Source organism: Papio anubis, chromosome 8, assembly GCF_008728515.1.
Source record: "Papio anubis isolate 15944 chromosome 8, Panubis1.0, whole genome shotgun sequence".
Lineage (NCBI taxonomy): Eukaryota > Metazoa > Chordata > Mammalia > Primates > Cercopithecidae > Papio > Papio anubis.
The window spans coordinates 65745967-65761620 of record NC_044983.1 but is presented as its reverse complement, the minus strand read 5'-3'; the positions used below and the strand labels follow the sequence as shown (position 1 = coordinate 65761620).

At 47.2% G+C, this 15654-nt stretch overlaps 1 pseudogene; it reads left to right on the top strand.

The window, feature by feature from the left end:
- The first annotated feature begins 8300 nt into the window (after positions 1-8300).
- Positions 8301-8428, top strand: LOC116268785 (annotated as a pseudogene).
- The last annotated feature ends 7226 nt before the right edge of the window (positions 8429-15654 follow it).

Below are 15654 nucleotides of genomic sequence, written 5' to 3'. Positions count from 1 at the left end.
TTTTTTTTTTTTTTTGAGGCAGAGTCTCACTCTGTTGCCCAGGGTGGAATGCAGTGGCACAAGCTCAGTTTACTGCAGCCTCGACCTCCTGGGCTCAAGTGATCCTTCCACCTCAGCCTCCCAAGTAGCTGGGTAACAGGATCCACCACCGTGTTGGCCAGGCTGGTCTCAAACTCCTGGCCTCAAGTGATCTACCTGCCTTGGCCTCCCAAAGTGCTGGGATTACTGGTGTGAGCTGCACCTGGCCTAGCATATCTATACTATTTTCTCATATTTCTCTACTAATTTCATAATTGCTATCATTTCTGAGTCTGTTCCTAAGGATTGGTTTGTATTTTGGTTATGGGGTCCATTTTCTGCCTTCCTGCATGCCTTTGTTTTTTTAATAGATGCCAAAAATTGTGAATTTTACATTCTTGAGTGCTGGATTTTGTTCTATTCCATTAAAAACTGTTGAACTCTGTTCTGACATGCAGTTACTTAAGACAAGTTTGACACTTGCTTTTGAGGCTTGCTTTTAAGCTTTGTGAGGGCAGGTCCGGAGCAGCCTTTAATGTGGGGCAATTGTTTTTCCCACTCTTAAGGTAACAGTTCCCAGTGCCCTGTGTACTGTGGTCTCACCGCGCCGGGTGGCTGGAATGGGAAGTCTTCTCAGCCCTTTGGAAGATCCTGGAATTGTCTGGCCCACTGCTCTCTAGTGGCTCTTTCCCTGGCCTTGTGGGGTTTCCTCTCATACCCGAGCAGATCAGTGCTCACCTGAAGACTCAGATCCCTTTGCAAATTTCCAGACCCATCTTTCTGTGTGGTTCCCCTCTCACTAGCATCCTGTGCACAAATTCTAACCACCTTGTCTCACACCATTAAAAAATAAGCCCTTGGTTGGGCACGGTGACTCACGCCTAGAATACCAGCACTTTGGGAATCCAAGGTGGGTGGATCACTTGAGGTCAGGAGTTGGAGACCAGCCTGGCCAACATGGCGAAACCCTGTCTTCACTAAAAATACAAAAATAAGCTGAGTGTGGTAGCTCCCGCCTGTAATTCCAGCTACTTGGGAGGCTGAGGCAGGAGAATCGCTTAAACCCAGGAGGTGGAGGTTGCAGTGAGCCAAGATCATGCCACTGCGCTATACTCCACAGCCTGGGCAACAAGAGTGAGACTCCGACTCAAAAAAAAAGGCCCTTAGATTTCTGTCTTCAACTCAGCCAGCCCAGGGGATTTAATTTGGGGACCCCGTTTCTGTTCCGTGTCATAGAAACTGCCTCAGTGGTAAACTTAGGCATCCTAACACTTGGCTCATATGTTTCCCTTCTCTCGGGTGTCACAGTCCTGTGCTACCTACAGCCCACCATCTAAGAACAGTTGATTCATATGTTTTGTGTAGTTTTCTATTGTTTGTGGCAGGAGGTCGACTTCCCTGGCAGTTCATCCTTCGTAAACAGAGAATCCTGTATCATAGATTCGTAATGTATTGCCAGATTTCAGTGTCTCATTTTATTTGCAATCTTGCACTTTCTCATAGGAGTGAGATTGGATTTTTAAAGTTCTCTATCTTGGTGGGGTGTGGTGGCTCACACCTGTAATCCCAGCACTTTGGGAGGCCGAGCCAGGTGGATCACTTGAAGCCAGGAGTTTGAGACCAGCCTGGCCAACATGGCAGAACCCTGTCTCTACTATAAATACAAAAATTAGCCAGGTGTGGTGGCACACACCTGTAATCCCAGCTGCTCGGGAGGCTGAGGCAGGAGAATCTCTTGAACCCGGGAGGTGGAGGTTGCAGTGAGCTGAGATTGTGCCACTGCACTCCATCTTGGGAGACAGAGTGAGACTGTCTGAAAAAAATAAAATAAAAGTAAAGTTCTCTCTGTTTGTCTGTCTTTACTGGACATGAGGTTTACATAGACTTCTGTAATCATTACTTCAGTCTTATCTTTATCTAGGGTTACATTTTCTTTGTCTTTACTATTGCTGTATATTTCTTATTTTATCTTTTTTCCTTCCTTGGTTATGTTTGCCAAAGGTGTATCAGCTGCAGTGATTTTTCCAAAGCAGCAGTTCTTGGTTTTATTTATTGATTTCTTTATATTTAGTTTGTTAATCCATCAAGTTTAGGGTTTTTTTTTTTTAATAAATCCTTTCCTCCTGATTTCGTTAAGTGTATTTAGTCATTCTTTCTCTAGATTCTTATCTTGAATTCTGATTTTGTTTATTTTCTATTCTATATAAATGCTAAAATTGGCCGGGTGTAGTAGCTCATACCTGTAATCCCAGCACTTTGGGAGGCGGGCGGATCATGAGGTCAAGAGTTCAAGGCCAGCCTGGCCAACATGGTGAAACCCTGTCTCTACTAAAAAAAAGCCAAAAAAGTAGCCGGGCGTGGTGGTGCACACCTGTAATTCCAGCCACTGGGGAGGCTGAGGCAGGAGAATTGCTTGAACCCAGGAGGCGGATGTTGCAGTGAGCCCACATCACACAATTGCACTCCAGCCTTGGTGACACAGCAAGACTGTCTTGAGGGAAAAAAAAAAAAAAGTTAAAATCATTTATGGTTATGATTTTTTTTTCTACCTATGGCTTTGGCTGTCACTACTGTGAATGAAAACACACACCCCCCATCAGTTGTGGAAGACAGAAGCAGAATGATAGCTCTATTGGTTATGGAATTATAATTGTACAATGTTTTGTGCTTCGAGTATCACTTCTTTCTTCAAGTAGAACCTCACCTCGGTTATATCAACCATGACCTTGAGGAATCAACCAAAGAGTCATTCCATGTTTGATATCCCATCTCAGGAGCTTCCCAACCCAACCTGTAAGAGAAAAAGAAAAAGCACACCCACTTCCCATTTCAGGATTGTATGTGGGTGTTTTTATGATTTGTTTATCTCATAACAGGTTGTTGATTTAAACAGGAAGGATTCCACAATTTGGAGGTCCCATGGAGACTCAGGTGTGACTCTGCCCTTGCCAGGACTCTGCATCTGGGCATCTGGTGGTGGGTGGAGGGGGCTGGTCTCTCTTCTGCTTGCATTTTCTGGCCTCAGCAGAGAGGGGAGCCACACGCTAAGTGTAAGCTCTAATTTCATTGACATGGCTAATTTTCTCAGGAAGATTATATTTTACCCACTGAAACTCCCCTTTTCTAAGTAGACCTATCTTTCTAACGATTCCTGGTGGAAGTACCCTCTTCGTCTAACCTTATCTTTTATCTTGTCCTTTCTTATATTGTGTAATGACATTGAAAAAAGCAACAAATGGTCAATCCACAGAGTCCCAATGCATCCATGACAAAAGGACTGACAAGTGTAAGGTCTTGTCACGCCAGTCTCCCTTGGTAGATGAATTTTGCCTTGGGAAACCATCTAAAAACCGTATGAAGTCTATTATTCCCCTGAGCTATCCCTAAGAATTGATTTGGGAAAAAAAGTCTCCAAAAACGCTGATCACCAGGGGCTGCAGTTATTAGTTCTTTGGTCAAAGGCAGCTAACCTCTGGTTGTGGGCTGAGGTCAGAAGTACACAAGCAGCAGGTTTGGTCCTTACCAATTCTCAAGGGGTCATCTCAGTCCAAGCAAGCCCATGCCATGCCTCCTGGATACTCATTTCTTTTTTTTTTTTTTTTTTTTTTTTTTTTTTTTGGAGACAGAGTCTCACTCTGTTGCCCAGGCTGGAGTGTACTGGTGCAATCTCGGCTCACTGAAACCTCAACTTCCTGGGTTCAAGTGATTCTCCTCCCTCAGCCTCCTGAGTAGCTGGGATTACAGGTGTGCACCATCACACCCAGCTAATTCTTGTATTTTTTGGTAGAGATGGGGTTTCACTCTGTTGGCCAGGCTGGTCTTGAACTCCCAACCTCAGGTGATCCACCTGCCTTTGCCTCCCAAAGTGCTGGGATTACAGGCATGAGCCACCACACCTGGCCTGGATACTCACTTTTTAAGCATATTATTTGTTTTTTGTGTGTTTGTTTGTTTAAAACAGAGTCTTGCTCTGTTGCCCAGACTGGAATGCAGTGGCACAATCATGGCTCACTGTAGCCTCGACCTTCAGGGCTTAAGCAATCCTCCCACTTCAGCCTCTCAAGCAACTGGGACTACGGGCACACGCCACCACACCTGGCTTATTTGTAAATTTTTTATAGCGACAGGGGTTTCCTGTTTCCCAAGCTAGCCTAAACTCTTGGTCTCAAGCCATCCTCCCACTTCGGCCTCCCAAAATACTGGTATTACAGGCATGAGCCACTGTGCCTGACCTTTAAACATATTCTTGTTATAAGCCAAATTCCTATGCATATCTTACAAAGTGACACAATTTACCAAATGACCACTTTGAGGAACTTTAAATGTGACCAAAATTATCCATTTTAGGAACATCTTAAAGCAAAAGAGTGAAAAAAGGGGGAAGCAGCAAATGTTTAATATTTAATTGTCAGCCTTGGCCGGGCGCGGTGGCTCAAGCCTGTAATCCCAGCACTTTGGGAGGCCGAGACGGGCGGATCACAAGGTCAGGAGATCGAGACCATCCTGGCTAACACGGTGAAACCCCGTCTCTACTAAAAAATACAAAAAAAAACTAGCCGGGCGCAGTGGCGGGCGCCTGTAGTCCCAGCTACTCGGGAGGCTGAGGCAGGAGAATGGTGTGAACCCGGGAGGCGGAGCTTGCAGTGAGCTGAGATCCGGCCACTGCACTCCAGCCTGGGCGGCAGAGCGAGACTCCGTCTCAAAAAAAAAAAAAAAAAAAAAAAAAATTGTCAGCCTTTTATGACCATTATGAAGAACCTGAGAATCTAGAATAGTGCTTGGAAGCAATGGTCCCAATCTCCCTGACGTACATCACCTAGTACATATATCTAGAGGCTAACCCTACCTTAAAGAGTCCATTGGAAGGACCTGGGAAATAATCTATGTATTCCTGAGGACCAGCAAACAGAACAGGGACTTTTAAGAAGCACAAAATGTAGTGCAATCCTTACTGAAGGCAATACCTACTTTATTTTGAGTAGAGATTCTTTGGCCATTAATCCAGTTTTTGTTTTTGTTTTAAAAGCAAATTCATTAAAAATTTTAGAAATCACTGGGCACAGTGGCTCACACCTGTAATCCCAGCACTTTGGGAAGCCAAGGTGGGTGGATCACTTGAGGTCAGAAGTTCAAGACCAGCCTGGCCAACATGGTGAAACCCCAACTCTACTAAAAATACAAAAATTATTCAGGGTGTTGGGCACCTATCACCCAGCTACTCAGGAGGCTGAGGTGGAAGAATTTCTTGAACCCGGGAGGTGGAAGTTGCAGTGAGCTGAGATTGTGCCATTGCACTCCAGCCTGGGCAACAGAGGGAGACTTACGTCTCAAAAAAAAAAAAAGAAGATTTTAGAAATCACCTTCAGACAACAGTCTGGGATAGATCAATAGGCAGATGCTTTTGCTATATTATCCTCATTGCTTATGAACAGCTTTAAGCCAAAATTCAGGGGTTTGGGACTTAAAGGCTAGAATAAGAAATAACTCCACTAGCAGACCGATAGCATGTGTCCAAACCTTCTGAGAAAGTCTTAGAACAAAAGCATAATAAGACCCTAAATAAGTTAATGGTTTTTCAAATTAAACAACTGGATGACCTCATAACCTCCACAATGCCCCCCAACAAAATGCCCAATGATAAGAATAACTCTGAACAAAACAGATGCTGGAAAACCAACTGTCTCACTTTGGGCAAAAAGGAATCTGACAGATAATGAGACAGTTCCATGGGAGAGGCACCCACTTCTAAGTCTTCCCTTAAAACTTGCAAGAAGCATTATCATTAACTCTTCTGGCCCACACTCAGGGTTAGGGGTGCAACATTTTCAACAACCACCCTGTCACTAAGTTCATTTCTCGTCCTTGGAGTCAGCAAAAACCAAGAGGTGGCTGTCTCCATCTGCCTGGCCACTCCCTGTATCCTGGCCACTGTTATTCTTGGTCTTTTTACTAAAAACACCCTTCCCTTGAGACATCACACCAGCAAAAACTTAATGAGGAGTCTTTATTATGAAAATGGAATCACCAGATTAAATTTTCCTAGAAGGGAGCTCTTCCTTGAAATTCATGATGGTGTCTCTATTCATAATCAAATCATAGCTAATTTGGATACAAATACATAAACCAGACACAATTTGAAGATCTTTGTGTGGTACCAAGTCGTAATAAGCCAAAAACGTATCACCATTTTAGGATTACTGGGGCTGAGCACGTCAAGGTTCAGACTTACCAGGTCCCAACCTTCGCCCAGCCTTGTACAATTCCCGTGAAGCCAGAAGAAAACAATTAAGGCCCATAGCAGAAGGACTAATAGGCAAAAGACTCATTATTCCTTGCACAAAACCTTCTCAAGCTCCTCTCCTGAGTATTAGGTAACTCAACGCATAAGTGTACAGATTTATTCATGATCTTAGGGATATCATTAATTTAATTATACCCCACATTCCAGCAGTGCCAAGTCCAAATACTGGACTTTGTTCTTTCCCCCAAACCCGCCCAAGGCCATCTATTTTACAGTTGTGCATGTATGTTCTGCCTTCTTTAGAACCTGCTCTTCTTTTTTTTGAGACAGAGTCTCGCACTGTCGCCCAGGCTGGAGTGCAGTGGTGTGATCCCGGCTCACTGCAACCTCTGCCTCCCGGATTCAAGAGATTCTCCTGCCTCAGCCTCCAGAATAGCTGGGACTACAGGTGCGTACCACCACACCCAGCTAATTTTTTTTTTTTTTTTGTATTTTTAATAGAGACGGGGTTTCACAATGTTGGCCAGGATGGTCTTGATCTCTTAACCTCGTGATCCACCCACCTCGGCCTCCCAAAGTGCTGGGATTACAGGCATGAGCCACCAGCGCCCAGTGAACCTGTTCTCTTAACTCAATGCCTGTTCCCCTGTCCTTAGGAGAACCCACAGTACACATGGACTGTTATGCCTCAGAGACTCACTGTGGTTCCTTACTTTTTATAAGTTCTTAGGCCACGTGTGATGGCTCACGCCTGTAATCCCAGCATTTTGAGGGCTGAGGTGTACAAATCTCTTGAGGCCAGGAGTTTGAGACCAGCCTGGGCAACATGGTAAAACCTCGTTTCTACAAAAAATGCAAAAAATTAGCTGGGCATGGTGACACACACCTATAGTCCCAGCTACTCGGTGGCTGAGATGGGAGGATTGCTTGAAACTGGGAAGTCAAGGCTGCAGTGAGCCGAGATCGCACCCCTGTCCTCCAGCCTGGATAACAGAGTGAAACCCTGTCTCAATAAATAAATATAAATAAATAAAGCGAAATAAGCTCTTAATCAGGATCTCAAGGACCTTAAAGTTCCTCTTAGGATGAGCTTTTGCTAATCTCTAAAGATTAGAAAAGCACTAAAAATGAATTCTTTCCACCTTCTATTTTTGCACAAAAGGGCACAGGTGTTCAAAAAAATTGAAGTTTTTTCAGAAAAAAGGTTCATTATCTAGAGCATGATTTGTCTCAGGCAAGTCACTTCCCTCTGATTGACTGAACTTCCACTCAGAACTGCCCTAAACTCACCACCGAAAACTAATTGCTAGGTCTCATGAGGGGTTGTGGACTGGGAGCTCCCAACTTCTCTGCAATTACTTCTTCTTTAGGACCTGACTAAATTCTTGGTTTCAGACTCGCCTCTCCTGGGAACACAGCATGAAAAGGCATTTTACACGCTAGAGCTAGCTCTTCAACAACCCCCATCCTTGACTGCTGTAACTTACCATAAACCTTTCTCCAGGTTCATAGATGATCTGCTCAGGTCCTTGAGGTTTTAACTCAAGGACATGAAAACCACCCATGGATTCCAGCCTGGCCAACATGGTGAAACCCCGTCTCTACTAAAATTACAATTCGCCGGGCGTGGTGGCACACACCTGTAGTCCCAGCTACTCGGGAGACTGAAGCATGAGACTCACTTGAATCCAGGAGGCAGAGGCTGCAGTGAGCTGAGATCTCGCCACTGCACTCCAGCCAGCCTGGGTGACAGAGCAAGAATCTGTCTCAAAAAAAGCCCCAGAAACCAACAAAACCAAACCAAAACCAAAACCACCCATGGTTTACTGTAATGTCCTTGCTCCCTACTCCAGTGGCAAAGGCCTATCCACTTTGTCTCAAGGCAATGGCAGTCATTGTCAACTCGGGGAGCCTTCTGCTTACTTAGTTTTAGGATCTCATGAACCCAATGGTCTCCCAAGCTGTATAATCACTGCTACTTAATGAGATGGACAACATTTCTAGCTGAGCCATCTTGCATCCTATGAAATACTGTTATAATATACTTACCTGACCAAGGAAGATTCCATGATCATGAAGGTGGTTTTCCCAGGATGAGGCTTATCGATTGCATTCCAGATGTGCTGACCCTTGAGATTTCCCCAAATACAGGAAACTTGACTGCATTGAAAGGAAAGAAAGAAAGAAAGAAAGAAAGAAAGAAAGAAAGAAAGAAAGAAAGAAAGAAAGAAAGAAAGAAAGAAAGAAAGAAAGAAAGAAAGAAAGAGAAAGAGAAAGAGAAAGAGAAAGAGAAGGAAAGGAAAGGAAAGGAAGGAAAGGAAGGAGAGAGAGAGAGAGAGAGAGAGAAAGAAAGAAAGAGAAAGAAAGAAAGGAAGGAAGGAAGGAAGGAAGGGAAAGAAGAAGAAGAGGAAGAAGAAGGAAAGAAAAGAAGGAGAAGAAGAAAGAAGAAGAAAAAATAATGCAATAATGCCCGGATACGGTGGCTCATACATGTAATCCCAGCACTTTGAGAGGTGCTAGGATTGGATGGATCACTTGAGGTCAGGAGCTCGAGACCAGCCTGGCCAACATGGCAAAACCTTGTCTCTACTGAAAATACAAAAATTAGCCAGGCTTGGTGGTGGGCATCTGTAGTCCCAGCTCAGTCCTGGGCTAAGGCAGGAGAATCACTTGAATCTGGGAGTCGGAAGTTGCAGTGAGCCGAGATTGCGCCACTGCACTCCAGCCTGGGTGACAGAAAAAAGAAATATTGTTCTTTTCTCCTACACATATGTCTGTCAATCACTGTAGTTATTTGAACTCTGCCATGCTCCTTCCATCTCAAAAGAGAAAATGCCAAACTGGCATTTGTCCAAGCCCCATGCCGATATAATGGAAACACCTTTGGAGAGTCCATCATTGACCCTGACTGTTGATGCGTCAGATCTACAGACAGAGGCAGGAAATGATCAGTCTGACTTTGCCGTAACAGATCTCAAATCACCCCTAGAATATGGATCCTTATGGCCCAGATGGCAGAAGCGATTGCTGTCACTGGAGCCTGCCAGTCAGCTGGAGAGAAGAGAGTCAGCATGCTCAGACAGATTAGTCTTGGGGTTGTTTGTAAAGTCCGGGTGCTCTGGAAACAATGAGGCTGTCTAACTTCAGTGGGGATTCCTATCAAGGTGGAACTTCAAAATACCTTACTGCTACCCAAGGAATAGGTAGTATCTAGGTCTAGAATGATCTAGATGCTAGGAGACATGCCCTAAACAGGGTGCCCTTACAAAAATACTGGCCCAATGAGATAAGAAAAAAAATCCATGACCTTGGAGGGGTTTAAGGCAGCCATTACAGGAGGGTAACATTGGGCCCCCATATCACAGAAAAAGTACTGAGGCATATTTGGAGGTAAATACATGAAGATACTCTCTGGTGTTCCCAGGATGGTTTCTTGGAAGCACCAGAGTTTCTCCAGTGGTGAGGGCCTTGCTGAGGTCCCAAGTGGGACCACCCGCCACCACAGGGACACACTGGCTGCCACTGCAAACAACACTGTCCCTAGCAGGCACGCCTCACTGGCTGTCAGTATATACTCTTGGCAAAAGCAAGCCGTTAAGGTGGGCATGGGCAGGAACCAAACTTCAAGGCCCATTTGAACCCCTCTAAATGGGCTTCCAATAATTACACCTGTGGTGGGGCATAAATGTGGTTGCTCTTTGTTTTTTTCGGGGTACCTCAAAGCTTCTCCCCTATCAAAGAGCTAAGCCTCTTGAAATATACAGTAAAGAGTATGTGCTATAAAATTCCATTTACATAAAGTCGGAACAGGCAAAACCGCACGTCTGGAAGAAGAAAAAAATAGAACAGTTACTGGGGGAAGGGATGGAAACAGGGATTACCTGGGAAGTGGCTTGAAGGATTTCTGGGGTGTTAAATTCTGTATTGTGATTGAGATTGAGGCTACATTTGTTTATACAACTGTCGAAATGTTTTTTCTTTCTTCTTTTTTTTCTTTTCTTTTTTTTTTTGAGGCAGGGTCTTGCTCTGTAGCTCAGGCTGGAGTGCAGTGGCACGATCACAGCTCACTGCAACCTCCACCTTTCCAGTTCAAGCGAACCTCCCACCTCAGCCTCCCACAGGCATGCCACTATACATGGTTAATTTTTCTATTTTTTGTAGAGGCAGAGTTTTGCCATGTTGCCCAGGCTGGTCTTGAACTCCTGACCTCAAGTGATCCACCTGCCTTGGCCTCCCAAAGTGTTGGAATTACAGGTGTGAGCCACCGTACCCAGTCAATAATTTTTTTCTTTTTTTTTTTTTTTGAGAGAGGGCCTCACTCTGTCACCCAGGCTACAGTGCAGTGGTGCCATCTTGGCTCACTGTTACCTCCACCTCCTGGGCTGAAGCCATCCTCCCACCTCAGCCTCCTGAGTAGCTGGGACTACAGGCATGCACCACCATGCCCGGCTAATTTTTGTATTTTTTTTTTTTTGTAGAGACAGAGTTTTATCATGTTGCCCAAGCTGGTCTCCAACTCCTGGACTCAAGGGACCTCCCTACATCGGAATCTCAAAGTGCTGGGATTACAGGTATGAGCCACTGCACCCAGCCATCAACTGTCAAAACTTATGGTACAGTCAAGATACATGCATTTCATCATTGTAAATTTTACCTTTCAAAAAAAGAACCATAAACAAATGCTGAATTTTATTTAATGATATGCATGCTGAAGTTCTTTAGTGATGAAGTATGCTGATGTCTGCAGTGACTTCTTACTACTCCTTGGTAAATACTTGCAAGTAAAGCTGTAAGGATACTTACATCTTAGCAAGTGTTCTCTGAGAGACCTGGTGTCTGCCAACATTCCAACCTCAAGCTGTCTCCTCCACACCAGTTCTGTGAATCAGCCAAGCTTCCTCCAGGCTTAGGGCCTTGGCACCAAGGGTTCTGTGGCCCTGGAGTGCCACTTGTCCTCATCTCCTTCACCAAGTTCATTTCTACACATCTTTCCAATTTGATAGGTTAGAACTCTCTTGTACTCCCAGCCTACATTGAGGCTTGTTACTTGTACTGCACTTTCTTCCCTCCTTATTGCAGTTCATAGTGACTCATTCATCAAGTATTCACACACATACAGACCTTCTTCATTAGGCTGTTAAGGGGATCAAGACTGCTTTATTCACAGTTGTATTTCCTGTACTTGGCTTGCTGACTGGCCCATCAATAGGCAGGCATTCAAAAGAAACTTTGTTATGTAAATGACTAAAAGGCAATTTGAATACGATTTTACTTCTTTTTTTTTTTTTTTGAGACGGAGTCTCGCTCTGTCGCCCAGGCTGGAGTGCAGTGGCGCGATCTCGGCTCACTGCAAGCTCTGCCTCCCGGGTTCACGCCATTCTCCTGCCTCAGCCTCCCAAGTAGCTGGGAGTACAGGCGCCCGCCACCTCGCCCAGCTAGTTTTTTGTATTTTTTAGTAGAGACGGGGTTTCACCGTGTTAGCCAGAATGGTCTCGATCTCCTGACCTCGTGATCCGCCCGTCTCGGCCTCCCAAAGTGCTGGGATTACAGACTTGAGCCACCGCGCCCGACCACGATCTTACTTCTTATGTGAAAGACAGGCAGCATTAAAGAATTGGCAATACTCCCAAGGTGCGGTAGCTCACACCTGTAATCCCAGTACTTTGGGAGGCTGAGGTGGGAGGATGGCTTTACACAAGGAGTTCCAGACTAGACTGGACAATATAGCAAGACCCCTGCCTCTACGAAAAATTAAAAGGTTAGGCGGGTGTGGTGGCACATACCTGCAGTCCTAGCTCCTGGGGAGGCTGACACAGAAGGATTGCTTGAACTCAGGAGTTGGAGGCAGTAGTGAGCCACAATCATACTGCTGCATTCCAGCCTAGGTGACAGAGTGAGGCTCTGTCTCTATGAAAGAAAATGAAAATTTTTAAGGCCAGGCATGGTGGCTGTAATCCCAGCACTTTGGGAGGCTGAGGCAAGTGGATCCCTTGAACCTAGGAGTTTGAGATCAGCCTGGGCAACATGGTGAAATCCCCATCTCTACAAAAAATACAAAAATTAGACAGGCTGAGATGAGAGGATCTCTTGAGCTGGGGCAGTTGAGATGCACTCCAGCTTGGGCGACAGAGCGAGACCCTGTCTCAAAAAAAAAAAAAAAGAATTGGCAATATTCAGTGTTAGATGAGGCATGGAGAAACAGGCGCTTGCCCTCACTGCTAGAGGAAGTATAAATTGGTATGGTTTGAAGTACGTGTTTATTTTGTATTTTTTGAGACAGAATCTTGCTCTGTCACCCAGGCTGGAGTGCAGTGTCATGATCTTGACTCACTGCAACTCTGCCTCCTGGGTTCAAGCTATTCTCCTGCTTCAGCCCCCCGCCCCGAGCAGCTGGTATTACAGGCATGTGCCACCATGCTTGGCTAATGTTTGTGTTTTTAGTAGAGACAGAGTTTCACCATGTTGGCCAGGCTGGTCTTGAACTCCTGACCTCAAGTAATCCACCCACTTCAACCTCCCAAAGTGTTGGGATTACAGGCATGAGCCACTGTGCCCAGCCTTGAAGTACTTGTTTAAATGATCAGTGTTTATACCTGTTGATCCAGCAAGTTCACACTTGGACATTTCTTCTACAAGGAGCACAACTATGTGTCTGTATATCAGTGTTTCTGTAAGTTGCTGGAAGTATTGAAAAACTGGCAACAACTTAAATACCTTTCAAGAGGAGGCTGATAAACTATGGGCACACCTATAAAATGGAAATTCTGTACCATGCAACCATTATAAAGAATAAATTTTCCAGTGCAGTGGCTCAGGTCTGCAATCCCAGCACTTTGGGAGGCCAAGGTGGGTGGATCCCTTGAGTCCAGTAGTTTGAGATCAGCCTGGGCAACATGGTGAAACCTGTCTCCACAAAAAAATACAAAAATTAGCCAGGCTTCGTGGCCCATGCCTGTAGTCCCAGTTAGTTGAGGGGAGGGGGCCAGGTGGTGAGACAGGAGGACAGCTTGAGCCCAGGAGGCAGAGTCTGCAAAGAGCCAAGATCGTAACCGCTGTACTGCAGCCTGGGTGACAAAGTGAGACCCTGTCTCAAAATAATAAGAATAAAATAAGATTAATTCCACTCTACTGATAGGGAATGATGACTAGTAGGAGCTAGGCCGTTGCAGAAACGGGTGAAGTATAATTCCATTTTTATTTTTACAAAATCGTACGTAATCCTACACAATTTAAACGTATAGTGGTTTTTGTTTGTTTGTTTTTAAGGAATGGGGGTAGGGAGCAAACCAAACTGTTGATCAGGATTATCTCCTACAGTAGAAATGGAAAGCAAGGATTTCGACTTTTCTTTTATCGATTTCTCCCAACTCCTTAAAACAAGCCAGTCTTATTTAAAAATAGTGTCAAATATAGTAAACTCTGGATTCTTTGCAAAACAAACCTCCAAGATAAGGTTTGATGTTGCTTCTGCTAAAATAAAGCTACAACACTTCCGTGCACGAAAAAACAGCCTCTTGAGGACCTGCCACCCACAGACCACCCAAGTGCCCCCACATCATTCTTGAAATCCTACCTGTGAAGCCCAGGAGGAAGTATAGCTAATGCCAGTGGGTCTAGGAGCTCTGGGGTGAAGACGCCTCCGGAAGGAAAACGGCAACAGAATTTATTCTACTTTTCCAAGTAAACAATCCTTCCACAGAGGCACTTTGGACAAGATGCGACGGGTACTTTTCACGTTTTCGATCTATCGGCCAAGATCCTATCACCTCAAAACAAGGAGACGAGGAAACCCTGGGATCTTGATCCCATTTCGATTGAGAAAACAACACGCTCCTTGCGAAGCGAAACGGGGCTGGCCGCGGGCAGCGTAGAACCACGCGAAGGCGTCGGGGCCGGCGGGCGCGAGGACCAGGGCGACCCGGTGCAGCGAAGGGGCCGAGCGGGCGGTGGGGTGCGCGGGGAGACAAGGTTGAGTGCACGCCGCCCGCGCCCTCGAAGGCGCGAGTCCGGCTCTTTCCTCCGTTCTTGGAGCCCTGCCGCGCCCTAGCGAAGGCTACAGGGTCAGGTTCCCCGCACCGAGAGGCCCAGAAGCCCGGTTGTGGGCGCTCTGAAGATCCGGGACCCCGGCCTCCCTCCCCCGCCAGCTTTAGGGACTCTGGCGGCGTCTCTTAGCTGGGTGGACGTTCCTCCTTTCCCTCTCTCCTCCAAGCCGCTGCCAGGCCGGGGGTGAGGCTGCACCTCAGTCTTCAGCCCCCAGGGCCGCGCCCAGGGCAGGTCGCTCCCCATTCATCTAAGAGGAAACAGCGGCCGGGGGGAGGCGAGGAACCTGGCCCGGCTCACCCTGCAAGACCGCGTTTCCCCCACCCTCGGCGCTTCCTTCTGTGAATGTGAATGGAACTAAGCGCTCCTTTCTCTCCCTCAATGGCCGGCGAGGGGAATTCAAATGCGGTCTTTGGGCGCTCGGTATGGGTCTGGACTTTGGTTTTCAGAGCCTGCGCGTCCAAGGTCGCGAGCCTTCCCCGAAGGAAATGACAGCTGCGGCGGCGCAGGAGGCCCATCCTCGGTCGTTTAAAGCCACTTAAGGAATAAAAGCCCCCGAGAGAGCAAAACGACCACCCGAAACCTCGGAAGCGTCGGGGGTGCCAGGCCCAACGCCCCCACGTGTCACTGCCGGGGACTCGCGGGGGGCCGCTTCCTAGCGCTCGAGGCGCGCCCGCCTCATCCCCAGGTGTCGGGAACAGACGCCCACCAGGTGCACCAGCGGGTCACACGCCGCCTTCGGGCTGGCTGTGCTCTTCCGAACTGGGAGCGGAGAGTAAGGGGCTCGACCCGGGGACGCCAGTCAGGCCTTCTGGGCTCCGGTTCAGGGTGTGTGCGCGCGCGGGGGACCTTATATGGGGGCCCTGGGTAGCACACGTGTCCGGCTTTTTGCTCCCCGACTCCGCACGCCTGGAGCGGCAATAGTGCCTGCCCTAGAAGGCCAGCGGAGAGTGCTCTCCACTAGGGTCCCGGGGAGGGTTTGGAGAACTGATGAGTTAAGTGCGCGACCCCAGGGGACAGAGGGCTAGTCGAGATTCGGCCAATGGCAGTAGTGGGCGGGGAGAAGACGACGCGGGGATCTGCGTGGGCCGGGTCACTTCCCTACCCTCGCCCTCTTGATGCCCCGCGGCCCCGCCCGCCCTCTTAATCCTGGCTCAGCCCTCAGGGCCCGCCCGAAGTCTACCGAGCCCTAGTGGCCCCGCAGCGCCCTGGAGGCGCCTGCTCCGCGGTGGCGCTCTCGGAGGTGGTGTCGGAGGTAGGCGCGGGGCAGGGCGTGCCCGGGGCCCTGGGCTGTGGTCTTCCCGGGCCGCTGGGGAGGGCCGCAGCACCCGCTGGCGCAGTTCGTTTTGGATGGT